The 9856-nt window shown below is 40.4% G+C and overlaps 1 protein-coding gene across 1 annotated transcript in view; it reads left to right on the forward strand.

Annotated features, from left to right (window-relative positions):
* NRAS (NRAS proto-oncogene, GTPase) overlaps positions 1–9856 on the forward strand; it is a 38421-nt gene extending 28565 nt beyond the window's left edge. The window contains exon 6 of the mRNA XM_089685427.1: positions 2585–9856. The gene's annotated coding sequence lies outside the window, so the exon portion shown is untranslated. The remainder of the gene's footprint in view (positions 1–2584) is intronic.

The following is a 9856-nucleotide window of genomic DNA, read 5'->3' on the forward strand; positions in this document are numbered from 1 at the left end:
AACAGAAGGCTTGTGTATTCTTATTTGAATTTTGGTTTGCTTTGTGTATTAATCCCAGATCTGTGCAGTAATCCAGTGTGAAACCTTACTTGTAATAAAGTCTGGTCACTCCTGTTCTCTCTGAATGTGCAGGGTCTTGTATCCACACCTCTCCTGTAGTTTTCTGCAGACAACCTGCAGTGGGTGGCGTCTGCTGGCTTTCTGCACAGGCAGTGTACAGCACAGTGATGTGACTGCTACTTTTACAAGGTGGTATCTGGTTTGCAAAGGCCTTTTGTGCATGCAAAAGTGGGTTTATATCCTTGCATCTTAGGACACAGGGTATCTTCACCTTCATTATGATAGGGCTATGCTGCCACCTCCAGAAGATTGGACACAGGCAAAAAAGTTAGGAAATCCGCACCTAGGCATAACACCTTCCTGTTAGGCAAGGCTTATGCTTTGTTGCTAGCGTTTTAGGTGGTGGCCATGTCTGTGCAGTCTCTGGATGTAAACATAGCTTCTCAACGGTTCCATCTGGGATTAGGAGACTAGCTCTTTTAGGATCCATTTTCTTATGGCTTCCTCTGGACACACTAGGGCAGCCTGTAAAGTTGCCACTGAGAACCTGGCCCTGTGCAATGCTGTATTCCCTTGTGGACTTGTAAGGTGCTATACAGGTCCAGGGCAGTGATCCTCAGCTGAATAGTCGAGTCCCTGAAGGCTCTTGGGGCATTGCCCGCCATAAACATTGGACCAGGAGGGCTGCTGCATAGCTCAAATAAAATTTCCAAGCACATTAAGTTTTAGTTGTGCACATTTGCATATGTGGAAGCTGCTCTGCCTTGCTAAGGCTCTTCTGTAAAAGCGATTCTAACCGATATATTTGAGAGTCTCCAAATTAGAGCATATTAAGCAGTGGATAAATTAAGGGCAAGTATGACTGGAGGGAGTCTATTCCTCCATAAAAGCTACATGTCCATTGAAACATCCCTATCCATGGGATGACAGCAATGCTGTGGGATTTCATTGCAGAAAGAACAGTGTTATCACCATGTTAATGTAAATGGATAAATAAAAGACCTACTGGCAAGAACAGCAGGTAATAAAGCTATGCAATATAACCATACAGTGGGGCAGGGATTCAATAAAGCACACTTTTCTGGCACTATAACTCATTTAATGTGGGCCAGATTTGAAAATCTCTGTTGCCAGTTTTGGTAGCTTTACCAATAGATATGGCAAATTCAGGTATTTAATATCTCCACTTTACAAAATACCAATATGAATGCACCAGCTTCAAAAATAATTACTTACAGTTTGCAGATAACCAAACATCAGGTAATTACGACCAACTCAGAGTTGTTGTATAGAGTGCCTATCCTCTATGCACTGTGTAGCAGAGCTGCATTTATGCAGCCGCTAACTCCTTCTGCAGGCGTGGGACAGGGTATGGACAGGGAAGGAACAAGATCAGTCAGGGCACACCTGCCTAGTTGGATAGTACATGGTCAATATGGACTTGTCAAACTCACCAGGAAAATAATGTGTAATCCAAGGGGACCAAACCTTTTTAAGTTTGACTTTATCATGAAGTACATGATATGCCAGTTTTTCATTTACTAGGTACCATGCCATTTTTTTTTATCCTAAAACATTGAATCTGCATGCACTGATCAACAGAAATACCGTATTTTTCGCTCCCTGAGACATACTGTTTTCCCCCCAAAAAAGGGGGGAAATTGTCAGTGCGTCTTATGGAGCAAATGTAAAGCGGCCGCTCCGGTATTTCTGAGGCCACCATGTCAGAATATCAGGCCGGCCGCTCAGCTCTTCTCTCCTGCAGGACCTTTCCTGTTCCTCGCTCCAGCGCTGCAGTTTTCCCACGCCGGCTTCTGTGACAGCCAGGTGCCCACTGCTTATGCGCGAGAAGCGCTGCGCTTTGTGAATGGTCCGGCATCTTCTGGGACACATGACAGGTCCCTGAAGGCTCCGGGCCATTCACAATGCGCAGCGCTTCTCACGCATGCGCAGTGGGCACCCGGCTGTCACAGAAGCCGCCACGGTAAGAAGAAGGAAGGACAACTCCACGGAAGTGGGAGTGGGTACCTGTCAAATTCAGGTACCCGTTCCCCCTCCCTCCCCAAAGGTCCGCAGTCTCTGGTCATCCCCTGTACTGTGTCCGCAGTCTCTGGTCATCCCCTGTACTGTGTCCGCAGTCTCTGGTCATCCCCTGTACTGTGTCCGCAGTCTCTGGTCATCCCCTGTACTGTGTCCGCAGTCTCTGGTCATCCCCTGTACTGTGTCCGCAGTCTCTGGTCATCCCCTGTCCTGTGTCCGCAGTCTCTGGTCATCTCCTGTCCTGTGTCCGCAGTCTCTGGTCATCTCCTGTCCTGTGTCTGCAGTCCATTGGTTCAGAATATTTTTTTTCTTGTTTTTCTCCTCTAAAACCTAGGCGCGTCTTATGGTCAGGTGCGTCTTATAGAGCGAAAAATACGGTAGATTTGTAAGTCCTCTTCAACACTTTACAGTGGAATTGTGAATCTGAAGCCCTTGTCTATCCATTTTTCTTACTAAATTTTCCTGATCTTTTATTTTCTTACAGACTTATCAGAAAAGTACTGAAAGTATCTTCTACCAGAAGACCAAAACACATGACCCACCTGCACAAAACTGTTATGGAACTGCCACTTAACAAATGTTATACCTCCTTCACAGATGGTCTTATCACTGTGCACTTTTTATATGGATGCTGTTATCACAATGATTTAGTGTATCTCACCCATTGTGCTACTCAAATACCAAAGGTAATGTCTGTGACATGACTGTTCTCAAGTGGTAACACTGAAGAGTGTGATGTGAAGATTCCTTATCCTGTATTTCAGTGAAACTCTTCATCTCAAGGATTCCAGCATTTCCTGACTTCTTTCCTGTGATTTTGTGAATAACTTTGGCCATATACCACTGTGCTCAGAAAAACTTCATACAGGGAGGGTTTGAGGTTTTTGAACTGACATGATGTCACATATACTACTGTCATGAATTGAGTGGTCTTTGACTTTCAAGACAAACTTTTGAGTTTACAACTGCTTTTGGACCAGGCTTTTATTCAAGTGTGTCATTCCAGTATGGTCCTCACTCCTGGCTGATCTGGACTTCTGGTGGTTTACTGGCTTTGACAATTGTTCCTCTTAACTGAAACATACAACAGCAGGAGGACCAGAATACACTTTTTTTTTAATTAAAAGTGCAGACTAAAAAGTGTAGACCTGGCTGATACTTGATCTATTTTATAGTAATTCACCGTTTGCCTTACTCATCTCGGCACACACCACCATGGTTGCATAGTATTCATTGACAAATACCAGGTCATATTAATACCAGTAGTTTTCAGTTATTTGCTAATGCTATACTGCTGTATTTTGTATGCTTTGGTCAGTATTTTTTTTTCTGCAAGCTATGGCATTTATTGTATACAGTTATGTATGTATGAGATTAAGATTCTGAACCTGGACAATCATATTGGCCATACACAAGCTGAATATTCAGCTGATGTATTGAAGAATTAAGCATATAATTAGCTGCTAGGATACTGGTAACAAGGGCCTTAGAGGAGCATAGTTTTCCACATTTCTACAATGGTTCATTTCTTTTGAGCTAAAATTTACAAAATAAACCAAGTTGCAGAAACATTTAACAGCTTCCATTTTAAAATGAATTGTCATTAAAAGCTTACCTGAAACCATATATTAACCCTCCTACCGTTGTTCATTTGTTAGTCATGAAGTCAACATTCATTGGAGCTTGACAATCACTGGAAAAACCCACTTATACAGCATATTTTTTAAAAGAGAAATCTGCCAGAGGTTTGTGCCTAGACTTCCCGGTTCACACCGCTGCAACTTGTAATGCGACTTTACAGATCAAAGACGCGTGACAAATCACATTCTTTGTTCCTGTGGAACCGTTCAGATCAGTGCAACTGTGAGTCGCACCAACTTTGAAAAAGATTCCTGTACTATTTTTTACGATTTTATGCATGACTTGAATTTTACATCTGTGCATGAAGTCGCACAGATGGTGGCAAGCCACGCATGAAGTCGTACTGAATGGCGGCTTTGAAATAGCGCAGAAGTAGGGTGATTTCGAAGCCACATTCGGTGTGAACCAGTATTCAGAGCAGTGAGGCACAATTACTACTTTCTTACACTAGTAAACAAAAAGGATATCAATATTTAACTCCTCACCCACCTTTTCAAATGGGTTATGTCTGCCTAATCCTGTGGCTGGTGTGATTGGCTGACACAGTGGTCACATGATCAGGAGCTGGTTCCCATTCATTAGTACAAAGAGCTGTGTTTGTGCTGTGAGCGCTCTCCGCACAGAAACCTATGCTGTCCATAGACTCATCTGTGCGGCATGTGGGAGTGCCTGTAATGCCCACCCTTTTTGCTGCTGCACATATGCATTACATAGGCAGCAAGAGCATAAACAGAAGGTTTTACACATTCCCAACAGAAATTTGTTTAGAGATTTGTGCGTAGACTTGTATTAAAAGTAGTAAAGCACAAACACTCTGTTGCACTAGTAAACAGAAAACATATTTATAAAGTATAAACGAAATCTTAAAATACACTTCATTAAGATTTAGGCTGAATTCACACATATTGTGTTGACTGGCATTTTACTGCATTGTAAAATGCCTGTCACTGCAAAGACACAGAAAACTATTGTTTTCTGTGTGTCCCATTTACACCGCAGCACAAAACACCATACAGGATTGCATGTCACTGTACAGCAGCACAGCACATCAAGCTGCTGTACGGTGACATGAAGTGTACTTTTTTACACTTCATATTACGTTTGTACAAAAAGGAGTTGCGTGATGTGCTGAATCATGCAGGATATTGCCTCCTTCCGCAATTGGTATGGATAGCTGCCAGAGCGGCAAAGCGCTTTTACAGTTGTCCATTCCAGTGTGACTTCAGCCTTGAAGCGGAACCATAGTTGCTTCCATTCCAGCAATGTGTTGTCAGTGAGCTCCCTCATTGGCCACAGACATCTTGAGATGGTCTTCCTTTGGGTTGGAGTTAACGTACACTTTAGGCATCTGTAGAGATAAATTGAGATGCGCATATGCATTGCAATCAAGCAGGTATATCTTTTCTGCATTCAAAAGTCTGCCTGTTTACAAAGGTTTATTTTCAAGGTAAACGTCTACTTTAGGCCAATCCTATCCACATGTTAATTTAAAGAGTAACTCCACTTTGTGGGGAAAAACTATAGCATATACAGTTATTGCATAAGTCATATTGTAATTGAGTGTAATGAAAAATTACCTTTACTTGTCAATCTGTAGCACTGTAATTTTCTGTAAAATGCAATACATAATGGTAACCTGAAGGTGTTCTGTACACAGATAATTTACAGAATGCACTCCCCCCCAAATGATCATTTACTACTTGTGTGAATAACTTATCGAGCAGTCTGCACTAAGATATGTCAGGTTTTGGGCATCCCCTGCAATAAGTGTCATATTTGGTAAGATACTCCCAAAGGGAAATCGTGTCTAAAGGGATGCAGACCCTGCCACATTCCTCATTAGAACCCTGCAAATGCAGCAGCTGATTGATAATTATCAGTCACTTGTATTCACATTCACTTTGCACTTGGACACAGAAAAACAAACATCTGTTTCTTCAGAATAAGAAAAGGTATAAATCTACAACAAAATTTGTCAAAATGCTCCAATGTGCATAGATCACCCAAAGCAGAAGGCTTTTTAAATTTCAACAAAAGTAGAGTTACTTTTTAAAAGGGATATGTCTTCAGTACAAACCTGTGTTCTGATGGCTTTGAGCAAGTGTCATTTTCTCCTGTTTTTAATTCCTAGGCAGTGGGCACATCTGTATACAGAAGTATTGCAAGTGGTGTTCCTTGCTTATAGATCATGTACTTGTATAGAACTTGCATTTGAAAAAAAAAAAGATAGACAAGATTTTGAGACTAATTTTTTCACCTAGCAGCAACAATAAGCAGCTAATTTGACTTTGAAAAATGCATATTCACTTGGTTTAGTAAATAAGGTAAAGCTGCATGCACTTTTATTTCCCCTGCACATACTGTAATTGGGAATTCAAAGCAACATTTTTTCCTTGCATATGATTGTATGATTTAAGTGATCACTGCTCCGCTTTATTTACAAACCAGACAATGTAGAAAATGTCTAGAAAATCAACCCATGTCTTCCTTGATAAATTCTCCTGTCCAACATTTTCATCAGTTCTTTTTAAAAATTAGAGATGTTATAAATATATTTGCAATGATAAAATGGCTTTATATTTAGTTTTACATTTTAGGCTACTTTCACACTGATCTGCCGCAAAAACACTAGGTGTTTTTACCGCGCTTTCTGAGCATTTTTAAAGAACACGTGGCATAAAAACTGCTCCAAAAACACTTTCCAGAGGCGTTTTTGTGGTGCCTTTCAGGCGTTTTCCATTGATTTCAATGGGAAGAGGCGTTTTTGGGGTAGTGTTTTTTTTTTTTTTCCCCAACTCCCCAAACATGCCCCAAAGATGCTGCAGTTTTTACACAACAAGCGCAACGCCTCAGTGTGAAAACATACATTCACATACATAGGGAAGCGTTTTTCTCGAGCTTTTCAGGCACTTTTTTTTAACGAAAAACGCTTAAAAAGCTCCTCAGTGTGAAATTATCCTTAGTCAGCACTTTGAAGTGTGTCTCATTCAGCTGCATTGTTGTGCCTATGGGGCACTTGAATAGTTGCTGGCTCTTAAAGGCCTGAGTATTCGTAAAAAGGCCCTCTTGACCTTTCTCGATAGATAATCTGCATGTTGCTGTTCACCTTTTATATCTGAGAATACAATGGGGTAAATGGGATTTTTAAATATTAATTTACAGTGTTTGGGAAAGCTCAAAAGGCAGCATGCTCTGCATTGTCACTGATTTTTTTTCTACAGTGTTTTTATGTCTTTTTTTCGATTTTAAAGTGAAAATGAAATCTCACAGTGTTTATCTTTATAGTCCCTTACTGGCTTGTATTATGATTCATTGAAATGCCTTAAGATGCCCTTGTTGGAAAAGAACTTCTTTCTCTCCTACTCCAGTACTCTATGCTGGCATAGATGAGTAACAGCCACACCCCTAGCACAGTGTTCTCGCACATGATTGTCTTGCTGAGAAAAGAGTAGGTGTGTAAGACCAATTTTATTATATTAGTTAAAGCAGTGCAGCAGACTATGGTGCGTGATTGCTTTAGGAGGAAAGTGGAGGCTATTAATACAAGGTCCATCTAACTGAATACCTTTTTCTGTAACTTCAGTTAGCTTTAACTGTGACTAGTATTCTAGGACTATAAGAAACCTTTATCAGAATATATATATAGATATAGTTTTATTTATTTAGGTTACCTCTGCCTAAAAGTAAAAAAATCAATGATATAATTGTATTGCTTCAATTAGATTTGTCAGGGTATGAATTGTATTCAGAGAATAAGAATGTTATTCCTGCTTTGTAGAAAACCAGGGAAAAATAATGTGATATCCATATTTGAAGTATCCTTTGGATGAGCTGCATTAAGGTCTATACAACAATACTTTTCTGCACATTTGTTTTGTGGGCCACGTTCTGCACATTCCTGAAGCAGGATTTGAATGAATCCCCATAACAATTTGGTTTCATTTTTTTTAAATTTGAAACAAAAGATTTGCTATGAAAAAGGTTTGCTCCAGCTGTCAATGCTCCCTTGTTAATAAATTGGCCTCCATCACTGTTATGTATTCTGAGTTCCAAGGGGACTCGTATGAGCTGTGCACAGTGGTGTGGTTCCAATCACGGTTTGTGAAGCTTGAATGCATCCCTGCCAGCTTTGCACAGTCATTTTATAGCAATTGCAATCCATGTTTCCAAACAGAATATTGCAGTGGGTTCACACATTAAATTTATTCTCCACCACAGAACCTTCTATGTTGTCAATAAATCAAAGCTGTTTTACATATCAGTAACATGGACTTGTTTACTTTATACATTTTGACTTGAGTAGCAGTTGGCATTGCATTACTTTTCAAGATTATTCAGAATGTTGTGCTGGCCATACTTGTAAACCTCAAACTTAAGCATACACTTTTTATTGTATTATTTTTTTCTTTTTTACACTTCATGGAGCCTGCACCTTTTTCAAAGGTATACTATGTGACAGATTAGTGTTATGGTGAAGAGAAGCTAAAGATAGGCCACTTACTCCCATTTCAGTTGTGAGGACCACATTTCTGCTAAGCAAGCAGCAAATGGTCTGTGATGTAAGGCACAGTTACTATTTAGTGTGCCTGCTGTTTAGTCATTGCTTTGTGGGTTTCAATAAGGTCTCCAGCCTTCTCAGGTAGTGACTGTGTATATGTGTGAAACATGATACATAGAAACAATAATTCCTACATTTTCTTGGCTCGCTCTTTCTGTCACTGTAAGATAACTGATTTACATATAAGGCACCTTGTGTTTGCGGAGTGGGGAAAAGTGTGTATATTGCTATAAGCACCTTCATTCTGCCATTTGTAAGGCCCAAAGTCCATTGCTGACCACTTCTAACCTCAGATATTCCCTGCCTTATTCTATGGGTCTGGCATGGTGTAGTCAGGAGGGGCTGCTTCCTGAGTGGAAGTGATACACCCAGGATTTTATAATTATGTAGTTACACATACATGAATCAGTTTTTATGTCGCTGAACAGAATAAACTGAACCAAACAGCATTTGGTGTGGTTGTGGGAATCCTCTCTACTGTGTCATTGTATTCTGACAGCAGGGAGACTCTACCACCTCCCTGCTGTCAGAATACACAGATCAACGCGGCAGTCTATTAGCTGCAGTGCTACTTAAACTGAAATTTTCAGTCAGACCCATTCATTAGAAGTCAATCGATAGATTGATTTCTCAAGAAGAGGTATGGCCGTACATGGATCGCAATTCAGCTAGCCCCTGCTAAACCAGACAAATTTTGATCCATGTATGGTCAGCTTTAGACAAAGGCGTGTTCACCGTTTATCTTACCCAGATGCACCGTTAAACATACAAGTATTTGTACAACAAGTTCAACATTTATGTCTTACATATGTGCTTGTTAACTAAATTACTTTGTTGTACAGAAGAGTTTAGGACCACAAAGGTTTGAAGTTATGGGCTTTTCTATGTCTATTATCAATGTACTTTTTCAAATAGGGTTTCAAGTGGTGTTCTGTAGTACAGTAAACCGGGTATTGGAAAGACATTTGACCCTGAAAAAAGGTCTGTAATCCCAGTTGTTTGCCAACAAGTAGCACCAACCTGACATAGCATATTCTCTACTGAGCATTGTAAAGATCTTTCCGATAGCAACGGTTGCACGCAAGCAGTCCCCTTAAAGAAATACTGAGTTTTAAAGAAAAAGGCAAAAAATTGAACAGATGCCTTGCTCTTTAGCCACACACTGTCTGCTATCTAGAGACTCATAGTGGGGCACCGTAATATGTAAAGAGTTGCCATATTTTGTGGATGCACCCACTTTTGATACCTCACGGTCTATTAGTGAGATTGGCGTCCCAGGAGGGAGTGAGCCAGTGAGCACAGAAGCTGGTTTCTCCTTAGAGCATCCATCTATCTGGGGATCCTGGTCGTTTCTGCTGTAGGAAAGACCTGGTGGGCAGGTACCTGGCAGTGCCAGCTGTACAAGGTAAGCATTTGCTTTTTTCACTACAGGTATACTTTAATCATTTGTAAAATTGTCATAGCTGGATTATTGAAAAGATGCTACAGAGTAGAAAAAAAGCTGTAAACATGTCTGAAAATAATTGTATGTAAAATGTCAATAAACCTTTTAGTTCA

This window comes from Staurois parvus, unplaced genomic scaffold (genome assembly GCF_062004578.1).
Source record: "Staurois parvus isolate SC_StPar_1 unplaced genomic scaffold, SC_StPar_1.0 ptg000375l, whole genome shotgun sequence".
NCBI lineage: Eukaryota > Metazoa > Chordata > Amphibia > Anura > Ranidae > Staurois > Staurois parvus.